Source organism: Oncorhynchus gorbuscha, linkage group LG09 (assembly GCF_021184085.1).
Source record: "Oncorhynchus gorbuscha isolate QuinsamMale2020 ecotype Even-year linkage group LG09, OgorEven_v1.0, whole genome shotgun sequence".
NCBI lineage: Eukaryota > Metazoa > Chordata > Actinopteri > Salmoniformes > Salmonidae > Oncorhynchus > Oncorhynchus gorbuscha.
In genome coordinates this window covers 32803932-32815079 of record NC_060181.1, presented here as the reverse complement: position 1 = coordinate 32815079, position 11148 = coordinate 32803932, and positions in this window count along the sequence as shown.

Genomic DNA, 11148 nt, shown 5'->3' with positions numbered 1-11148 from the left:
TCCCCGGGACCACCCATATGTAGAATGTATGCACACATGACTGTAAGTCGCTTTTGATAAAAGCGTCTGCTAAATGGCATATATTATTATTATTATCTATTGTCTGTGTCTCTCTACTGTACTCTATAGTCTGTGTCTCTCTACTGTAGTATATAGTATGTCTCTCTACTGTAGTCTATTGTCTGTGTCTCTCTACTGTAGTATATAGTATGTCTCTCTACTGTAGTCTATTGTCTGTGTCTCTCTACTGTAGTCTATAGTCTGTCTATCTACTGTAGTCTATAGTCTGTCTCTCTACTGTAGTCTATTGTCTGTGTCTCTCTACTGTACTCTATTGTCTGTGTCTCTCTACTGTACTCTATTGTCTGTGTCTCTCTACTGTACTCTATAGTCTGTGTCTCTCTACTGTAGTCTATTGTCTGTGTCTCTCTACTGTACTCTATAGTCTGTGTCTCTCTACTGTACTCTATAGTCTGTGTCTCTCTACTGTACTCTATAGTCTGTGTCTCTCTACTGTAGTCTATTGTCTGTGTCTCTCTACTGTAGTCTATAGTCTGTCTCTCTACTGTACTCTATAGTCTGTCTCTCTACTGTAGTCCATAGTCTGTCTCTCTACTGTAGTCTATAGTCTGTCTCTCTACTGTAGTCTATAGTATGTCTCTACTGTAGTCTACAGTCTGTCTCTCTACTGTAGTCTATAGTCTGTCTCTCTACTGTAGTCTATAGTCTGTCTCTCTACTGTAGTCTATAGTCTGTCTCTCTACTGTAGTCTATAGTCTGCCTCTCTACTGTAGTCTATAGTCTGCCTCTACTGTAGTCTATAGTCTGTGTCTCTCTACTGTAGTATATAGTCTGTCTCTCTACTGTAGTCTATAGTCTGTCCCTCTACTGTAGTCTGTAGTCTGTCCCTCTACTGTAGTCTATAGTCTGTCCCTCTACTGTAGTTTATAGTCTGTCTCTCTACTGTAGTCTATAGTCTGTCTCTCTACTGTAGTCTATAGTCTGTCTCTCTACTGTAGTCTATAGTCTGTCCCTCTACTGTAGTTTATAATCTGTCTCTCTACTGTAGTTTATAGTCTGTCTCTCTACTGTATTTTATAGTCTGCCTCTCTACTGTAGTCTATAGTCTGTCCCTCTACTGTAGTCTATAGTCTGTCCCTCTACTGTAGTTTATAGTCTGTCTCTCTACTGTAGTTTATAGTCTGTCTCTCTACTGTAGTCTATAGTCTGTCTCTCTACTGTAGTTTATAGTCTGTCTATCTACTGTAGTTTATAGTCTGTCCCTCTACTGTAGTTTATAGACTGTCTCTCTACTGTAGTCTATAGTCTGTCTCTCTACTGTACTCTATAGCCTGCCTCTCTACTGTAGTCTATAGTATGTCTCTCTACTGTAGTCTATAGTCTGTGTCTCTCTACTGTAGTCTATAGTCTGTGTCTCTCTACTGTAGTCCATAGTCTGCCTCTCTACTGTAGTCTATAGTCTGTCTCTCTACTGTAGTCTATAGCCTGCCTCTCTACTGTAGTCTATAGTATGTCTCTCTACTGTAGTCTATAGTCTGTGTCTCTCTACTGTAGTCTATAGTCTGTGTCTCTCTACTGTAGTCCATAGTCTGCCTCTCTACTGTAGTCTCTAGTCTGTGTCTCTCTACTGTAGTCTACTGTCTGTCTCTCTACTGTAGTCTATAGTCTGCCTCTCTACTGTAGTCTATAGTCTCTCTCCACTGTAGTTTATAGTCTGTCTCTCTCCTGTAGTCTATAGTCTGCCTCTCTACTGTAGTCTATAGTCTCTCTCCACTGTAGTCTATAGTCTGTCTCTCTCCTGTAGTCTATAGTCTGTGTCTCTCTACTGTAGTCTATAGTCTCTCTCCACTGTAGTATATAGTCTGTCTCTCTAATGTAGTCTATAGTCTGTCTCTCTACTGTAGTATATAGTCTGTCTCTCTACTGTAGTCTATAGTATGTCTCTCTACTGTAGTCTATAGTCTGTCTTTCTACTGTAGTCTATAGTCTGTCTCTCTACTGTAGTCTATTGTCTGTCTCTCTACTGTAGTCTATAGTCTGCCTCTCTACTGTAGTCTATAGTCTCTCTCCACTGTAGTCTATAGTCTGTCTCTCTCCTGTAGTCTATAGTCTGCCTCTCTACTGTAGTCTATAGTCTCTCTCCACTGTAGTCTATAGTCTGTCTCTCTCCTGTAGTCTATAGTCTGTGTCTCTCTACTGTAGTCTATAGTCTCTCTCCACTGTAGTATATAGTCTGTCTCTCTAATGTAGTCTATAGTCTGTCTCTCTACTGTAGTATATAGTCTGTCTCTCTACTGTAGTCTATAGTATGTCTCTCTACTGTAGTCTATAGTCTGTCTCTCTACTGTAGTCTATAGTCTGTCTCTCTACTGTAGTCTATAGTCTGTTTCTCTACTGTAGTCTATAGTCTGTCTATCTACTGTAGTCTATAGTCTGTCTATCTACTGTAGTCTATAGTCTGTCTCTCTACTGTAGTCTATAGTATGTCTCTCTACTGTAGTCTATAGTCTGTCTCTCTACTGTAGTCTATAGTCTGTCTCTCTACTGTAGTCTATAGTCTGTTTCTCTACTGTAGTCTATAGTCTGTCTATCTACTGTAGTCTATAGTCTGTATATCTACTGTAGTCTATAGTCTGTCTCTCTACTGTAGTCTATAGTATGTCTCTCTACTGTAGTCTATAGTCTGTCTCTCTACTGTAGTCTATAGTCTGTCTCTCTACTGTAGTCTATAGTCTGTTTCTCTACTGTAGTCTATAGTCTGTCTATCTACTGTAGTCTATAGTCTGTCTATCTACTGTAGTCTATAGTCTGTCTCTCTACTGTACTCTATAGTCTGTCCCTCTACTGTAGTCCATAGTCTGTCTCTCTACTATAGTCTATAGTCTGTCTATCTACTGTAGTCTATAGTCTGTCTCTCTACTGTAGTCTATAGTCTGTCTCTCTACTGTAGTCTATAGTCTGTCTCTCTACTGTAGTCTATAGTCTGTCTATCTACTGTAGTCTATAGTCTGTCTCTCTACTGTAGTCTATAGTCTGTGTCTCTCTACTGTAGTATATAGTCTGTCTCTCTACTGTAGTCTATAGTTTGTCTCTCTACTATAGTCTATAGTCTGTCTCTCTACTGTAGTGTATAGTCTGTCTCACTACTGTAGTGTATAGTCTGTCTCTCTACTGTAGTCTATAGTCTGTCTCTCTACTGTAGTCTATAGTCTGTCTCTCTACTGTAGTCTATAGTCTGTCTCTCTACTGTAGTCTATAGTCTGTCTATCTACTGTAGTCTATAGTCTGTCTCTCTACTGTAGTCTATAGTCTGTGTCTCTCTACTGTAGTCTATAGTCTGTCTCTCTACTGTAGTCTATAGTCTGTCTCTCTACTGTAGTCTACAGTCTGTCTATCTACTGTAGTCTATAGTCTGTCTCTCTACTGTAGTCTATAGTCTGTGTCTCTCTACTGTAGTATATAGTCTGTCTCTCTACTGTAGTCTATAGTCTGTCTCTCTACTGTAGTCTATAGTCTGTCTATCTACTGTAGTCTATAGTCTGCCTCTACTGTAGTCTATGGTCTGTCCCTCTACTGTAGTTTATAGTCTGCCTCTCTACTGTAGTCTATAGTCTGTCCCTCTACTGTAGTTTATATTCTGTCCCTCTACTGTAGTCTATAGTCTGTCCCTTAACTGTAGTCTATATTCTGTCCCTCTACTGTAGTCTATAGTCTGTCTATCTACTGTAGTCTATAGTCTGTCTCTCTACTGTAGTCTATAGTCTGTGTCTCTCTACTGTAGTCTATAGTCTGTCTCTCTACTGTAGTCTACAGTCTGCCTATCTACTGTAGTCTATAGTCTGTCTCTCTACTGTAGTCTATAGTCTGTCTCTCTACTGTAGTCTATAGTCTGTCTCTCTACTGTAGTCTATAGTCTGTCCCTCTACTGTAGTCTATATTCTGTCCCTCTACTGTAGTCTATAGTCTGTCTATCTACTGTAGTCTATAGTCTGTGTCTCTCTACTGTAGTATATAGTCTGTCTCTCTACTGTAGTCTATAGTCTGTCTCTCTACTGTAGTCTATAGTCTGTCTATCTACTGTAGTCTATAGTCTGCCTCTACTGTAGTCTATTGTCTGTCTCTCTACTGTAGTCCATAGTCTGCCTCTCTACTGTAGTCTATAGTCTGTCTCTCTACTGTAGTCTATAGTCTGTCTATCTACTGTAGTCTATAGTCTGTCTTTCTACTGTAGTCTATAGTCTGTCTCTCTACTGTAGTCTATAGTCTGTCTATCTACTGTAGTCTATAGTCTGTCTCTCTACTGTAGTCTATAGTCTGTCTATCTACTGTAGTCTCTGTAGTCTATAGTCTGTCTCTCTACTGTACTCTATCGTCTGTCTCTCTACTGTAGTCTATAGTATGTTTCTCTACTGTGGTGTGGGGGCTGTGCTTTGGCAAAGTGGGTGGGGTTATATCCTTCCTGTTTGGCCCTGTCCGGGGGTGTCCTCAGATGGGGCCACAGTGTCTCCTAACCCCTCCTGTCTCAGCCTCCAGTATTTATGCTGCAGTAGTTTGTGTCGGGGGGCTAGGGTCAGTTTGTTATATCTGGAGTACTTCCCCTGTCATATTCGGTATCCTGTGTGAATCTAAGTGTGCGTTCTCTAATTCTCTCCTTCTTTCTTTCTCTCTCTCGGAGGACCTGAGCCCTAGGACCATGCCCCAGGACTACCTGACATGATGACTCCTTGCTGTCCCCAGTCCACCTGGCCATGCTGCTGCTCCAGTTTCAACTGACCTGAGCCCTAGGACCATGCCCCAGGACTACCTGACATGATGACTCCTTGCTGTCCCCAGTCCACCTGGCCATGCTGCTGCTCCAGTTTCAACTGTTCTGCCTTACTATTATTCGACCATGCTGGTCATTTATGAACATTTGAACATCTTGGCCATGTTCTGTTATAATCTCCACCCGGCACAGCCAGAAGAGGACTGGCCACCCCACATAGCCTGGTTCCTCTCTAGGTTTCTTCCTAGGTTTTGGCCTTTCTAGGGAGTTTTTCCTAGCCACCGTGCTTCTACACCTGCATTGCTTGCTGTTTGGGGTTTTAGGCTGGGTTTCTGTACAGCACTTTGAGATATCAGCTGATGTACGAAGGGCTATATAAATAAATTTGATTTGATTTGATTTACTGTAGTCTATAGTCTGTCTATCTACTGTAGTCTCTCTCTCCACTGTAGTCTATAGTCTGTCTCTCTGCTGTAGTCTATAGTCTGTGTCTCTCTACTGTAGTCTATAGTCTCTCTCCACTGTAGTCTATAATCTGTCTCTCTGCTGTAGTCTATAGTCTGTCTCTCTACTGTAGTCTATAGTCTGTCTCTACTGTAGTGTATAGTTTGTCTCTCTACTGTAGTCTATAGTCTGTCCCTCTACTGTAGTCTATAGTCTGTCCCTCTACTGTAGTCTATAGTCTGTCCCTCTACTGTAGTCTATATTCTGTCCCTCTACTGTAGTCTATAGTCTGTCCCTCTACTGTAGTCTATAGTCTGTCCCTCTACTGTAGTTTATAGTCTGTCTCTCTACTGTAGTCTATAGTCTGTCCCTCTACTGTAGTTTATAGTCTGTCTCTCTACTGTAGTTTATAGTCTGTCTCTCTACTGTATTTTATAGTCTGCCTCTCTACTGTAGTCTATAGTCTGTCCCTCTACTGTAGTCTATAATCTGTCTCTCTGCTGTAGTCTATAGTCTATCTCTCTACTGTAGTCTATAGTCTGTCTATCTACTGTAGTCTATAGTCTGTCTCTCTGCTGTAGTCTATAGTCTGTCTTTCTGCTGTAGTCTATAGTCTGTCTGTCTACTGTAGTCTATAGTCTGTCTCTACTGTAGTGTATAGTCTGTCTCTCTACTGTAGTCTATAGTCTGTCCCTCTACTGTAGTCTATAGTCTGTCCCTCTACTGTAGTCTATAGTCTGTCCCTCTACTGTAGTCTATATTCTGTCCCTCTACTGTAGTCTATAGTCTGTCCCTCTACTGTAGTCTATATTCTGTCCCTCTACAGTAGTCTATAGTCTGTCCCTCTACTGTAGTTTATAGTCTGTCTCTCTACTGTAGTCTATAGTCTGTCTCTCTACTTTAGTCTATAGTCTGTCTCTCTACTGTAGTCTATAGTCTGTCCCTCTACTGTAGTTTATAGTCTGTCTCTCTACTGTAGTTTATAGTCTGTCTCTCTACTGTATTTTATAGTCTGCCTCTCTACTGTAGTCTATAGTCTGTCTCTCTGCTGTAGTCTATAGTCTGTATCTGTCCTGTAGCCTATAGTCTGTATCTCTGCTGTAGTCTATAGTCTGTCTGTCTACTGTAGTCTATAGTCTGTCTCTACTGTAGTCTATAGTCTGTCTCTCTACTATACTCGATAGTCTGTCTCTCTACTGTAGTCTATAGTATGTTTCTCTACTGTAGTCTATAGTCTGTCTATCTACTGTAGTCTATAGTCTGTCTCTCTACTGTAGTCTATAGTCTGTCTCTCTACTGTAGTCTATAGTCTGCCTCTCTACTGTAGTCTATAGTATGTCTCTCTACTGTAGTCTATAGTCTGTGTCTCTCTACTGTAGTCTATAGTCTGTGTCTCTCTACTGTAGTCCATAGTCTGCCTCTCTACTGTAGTCTATAGTCTGTCTCTCTACTGTAGTCTATTGTCTGTCTATCTACTGTAGTCTATAGTCTGTCTCTCTGCTGTAGTCTATAGTCTGTCTCTCTGCTGTAGTCTATAGTCTGTCTCTCTACTGTAGCCTATAGTATGTCCCTCTACTGTAGTATATATTCTGTCTCTCTACTGTAGTCCATAGTCTGTCTCTCTACTGTAGTCTATAGTCTGCCTCTCTACTGTAGTTTATAGTCTGTCCCTCTACTGTAGTTTATAGACTGTCTCTCTACTGTAGTTTATAGTCTGTCCCTCTACTGTAGTTTATAGTCTGCCTCTCTACTGTAGTTTATAGTCTGTCCCTCTACTGTAGTTTATAGACTGTCTCTCTGCTGTAGTCTATAGTCTGTCCCTCTACTGTAGTTTATAGTCTGTCTCTCTACTGTAGTCTATAGTGTTTAGTCTTTAAGAGGAGTTTATCTCGTTGTCGCTACAGAGACCCTAGGTAATTATAGTGCACTGCCACCACAGAGGACTGTGGTCTAACTGAGAACCACAAGTGTCTGGAGCTCACTGAGCTTTTCTACAGAGCAGTGCTTCGTTTGTGAATCGGGAGGTCTCAGAATACATGGTGGTTGGGGGTGGGGGTTCCGGGGGGGGGGCTCTGAAGTGTGTCCAACACGACGTAGCAGCCAAGCTACTATCTATGGTGGTGAAACGGACAGCTCTCTCCAAGGTATGCCCACATACCTGAGTATAGCTGTGGGGCTGACACACGTCTGAATATCTTATAGCCTCATTTTCAAGACATCAATGTACAGCAACACTTTTAGACGACACTGCAGAACACCCGGCATTCACACATACTCAGCTGCATACAAGACCAGAGTCTGACTCTCTAGTAGGCTTACTAGTTAGTGGAGGGGCTGGTGGTGATGCTGAACTGGCAGGATTAGCAGAGCTGCTAGCTAAGGCACGCCAACCTCACTCCTCTCCTCCGGAACCGACAGTTCTCTGGCTCGTTCTGGGTTCGATTCACCATTTTTCTCTAGGTTCTTTGGACTTGAAAAATGTCCAACTCGATTGCCTTTTCTTATAAATGTTTTATTTGGCTTTCTCACGATTCAAATTCAGTCAGGAGACAACTGGGCTAAGTAACGTGATTGCTTAGGGACCTTTTCACTTGCTGACCACCACTACCAAGACCTGTGTCAAGATCAGTTACTTACCCTACTGGCTCTCCCCATAACCTCAATGTACAATTAAGAGAGCAGGTCTGGAATTTGTGTGGCAGGATAGGACGATTACACAGAAAGATCACAAGGCTTTTACATGATGGTCTGTCTTCGGGGCGGGAGAAACAACGAGGAGGCAACTTGATTTAATGCTGATCGATTTGATTAAAATGTCTACAGTGCGAACAGTGATTATTTATAAATCGTGCCGCCAGAGGTACCGGATCTGGGCAAATAGGTGACAAACAAAGTCAATGTCAAAGACTTAGTGAGGCAAAAGGATTTAGTGTTTAGTGAGGCAAAAGGATTTAGTGTTTAGTGAGGCAAAAGGATTTAGTGTCTAGTGAGGCAAAAGGATTTAGTGTTTAGTGAGGCAAAAGGATTTAGTGTTTAGTGAGGCAAAAGGATTTAGTGTTTAGTGAGGCAAAAGGATTTAGTGTTTAGTGAGGCAAAAGGATTTAGTGTTTAGTGAGGCAAAAGGATTTAGTGTTTAGTGAGGCAAAAGGATTTAGTGTCTAGTGAGGCAAAAGGATTTAGTGTTTAGTGAGGCAAAAGGATTTAGTGTTTAGTGAGGCAAAAGGATTTAGTGTTTAGTGAGGCAAAAGGATTTAGTGTCTAGTGAGGCAAAGGGATTTAGTGTTTAGTGAGGCAAAAGGATTTAGTGTTTAGTGAGGCAAAAGGATTTAGTGTCTAGTGAGGCAAAAGGATTTAGTGTTTAGTGAGGCAAAAGGATTTAGTGTTTAGTGAGGCAAAAGGATTTAGTGTTTAGTGAGGCAAAAGGATTTAGTGTTTAGTGAGGCAAAAGGATTTAGTGTTTAGTGAGGCAAAAGGATTTAGTGTTTAGTGAGGCAAAAGGATTTAGTGTTTAGTGAGGCAAAAGGATTTAGTGTCTAGTGAGGCAAAAGGATTTAGTGTTTAGTGAGGCAAAAGGATTTAGTGTTTAGTGAGGCAAAAGGATTTAGTGTTTAGTGAGGCAAAAGGATTTAGTGTTTAGTGAGGCAAAAGGATTTAGTGTTTAGTGAGGCAAAAGGATTTAGTGTTTAGTGAGGCAAAAGGATTTAGTGTTTAGTGAGGCAAAAGGATTTAGTGTTTAGTGAGGCAAAAGTATTGGATACATGTTTCATCTCAGTTTTGTCGTCTGTATTCAGACAGTAAACTGGCGATACACTGAATTTAACCCTGGTGGGGTTTTTTCACACCTTCACAAATATATGTGTATAACAAGCAAGCACTATGTAAATCATGGACTATATAGTCCTCCCGGGCACTGGAGCTGCTGGTGATTTCTAAATGATAGCTTTGCCACACCACTCAGCACAGCCCAGAGTAAATCCAGCCTACTGCTATTTAAAAACCGAGTAAAAGGCTTCCACTTAACCCCTTCCCAGCCACTCCTACCCCCTGCTGACAGGCTCCAGACTCACAGCATTTATATGCAAATCAGAGTCTGTCACGTATACCACCAGCTCTCTGCAATGCCTGTCCACAACCCACAACTTACCAGCTAACTCTACCACCCTTCCACCCAACGCACTGTTCTCATGCTCTTTCTCTCTCTCTCTCTCTCTCTCTCTCTCTCTCTCTCTCTCTCTCTCTCTCTCTCTCTCTCTCTCTCTCTCTCTCTCTCTCTCTCTCTCTCTCTCTCTCTCTCTCTCTCTCTCTGTCTCTCTCTCACTCTCACTCTCACTCTCACTCTCTCTCTCTCTCTCTCTCTCTCTCTCTCTCTCTCTCTCTCTCTCTCTCTCTCTCTCTCTCTCTCTCTCTCTCTCTCTCTCTCTCTTTCCCTCACTCTCCCTCCCTTCCTCCCTCCCTCCCTCCCCCTCTCTCTCTCTCTCTCTCTCTCTCTCTCTCTCTCGCTCTCGCTCTCGCTCTCTTTTATTCTCAATCTCTCTCACCCTTGCTCTCTTGCTGCCTTTCTCCCTCTGTGTCTATATCTCTCACTGTTGCACTCTTTCTCCCTCTCTCCCCCTGTGCTTTCCCTCTCTCTCTGTGGACAGAGTCAAGGTCACAGTTTTTGTTGTTCCCTTCAGTTACTGTGACATATAATATCTCAACAGTCTCAAACTGATTTCAAATGTCACCCATTTGACATCCCACATACTCTTGAGAACGTTTCAACTTAGACTGCAAGGTTCTTTGCAGTGTCTTGAATTTCAGTTAAGTCATCCCTTCAGTGTTTTGGACTGTCAATCTACGCCTCTGGAAATGCTCCACCTTGGACAATTTGTCTTTATAATGCAGAGCTGTCAACACCTCACGTCTCTGTGAAAGAGACGGAAAGAGACTTCCCCCGGCTCTGCCTCTTGGCTCCAGGGTCTAAGACAGACGCACAGCTGGCTGTGGGTTTGGAACATTGTGCAGGTTTTGAGAACGGTAGGTTTGTGTTGCTGTCGAGACCAGGTGTGTCCACCTGTCAACCATTCACATCCCCTCAAGGGGAACTGTGGAGGAGCGTCCTGGTGTCAGCTTACAGCATGGCTCTCGCTCTGTCTGGGCTGTCTGTAGAGGAGCGTCCTGGTATCAGCTTACAGCATGGCTCTCTCTCTGTCTGGGCTGTCTGTAGAGGCATGGCTCTCTCTGTCTGGGCTGTCTGTAGAGGCATGACTCTCTCTGTCTGGGCTGTCTGTAGAGGAGCGTCCTGGTATCAGCTTACAGCATGGCTCTGTCTCTGTCTGGGCTGTCTGTAGAGGAGTGTCCTGGTATCAGTTTACAGCATGGCTCTCTCTCTGTCTGGGCTGTCTGTAGAGGAGTGTCCTGGTATCAGCTTACAGCATGGCTCTCTCTCTGTCTGGGCTGTCTGTAGTGGCATGGCTCTCTCTGTCTGGGCTGTCTGTAGAGGAGCGTCCTGGTATCAGCTTACAGCATGGCTCTCTCTGTCTGGGCTGTCTGTAGAGGCACGACTCTCTCTGTCTGGGCTGTCTGTAGAGGCACGACTCTCTCTGTCTGGGCTGTCTGTAGAGGCACGACTCTCTCTGTCTGAGCTGTCTGTAGAGGAGCGTCCTGGTATCAGCTTACAGCATGGCTCTCTCTCTGTCTGGGCTGTCTGGAGAGGAGCGTCCTGGTATCAGCTTACAGCATGGCTCTCTCTCTGTCTGGGCTGTCTGGAGAGGAGCGTCCTGGTATCAGCTTACAGCATGGCTCTCTCTCTGTCTGGGCTGTCTGTAGAGGAGCGTCCTGGTATCAGCTTACAGCATGGCTCTCTCTCTGTCTGGGCTGTCTGTAGAGGCACGACTCTCTCTGTCTGGGCTGTCTGTAGAGGCACGACTCTCTCAGGT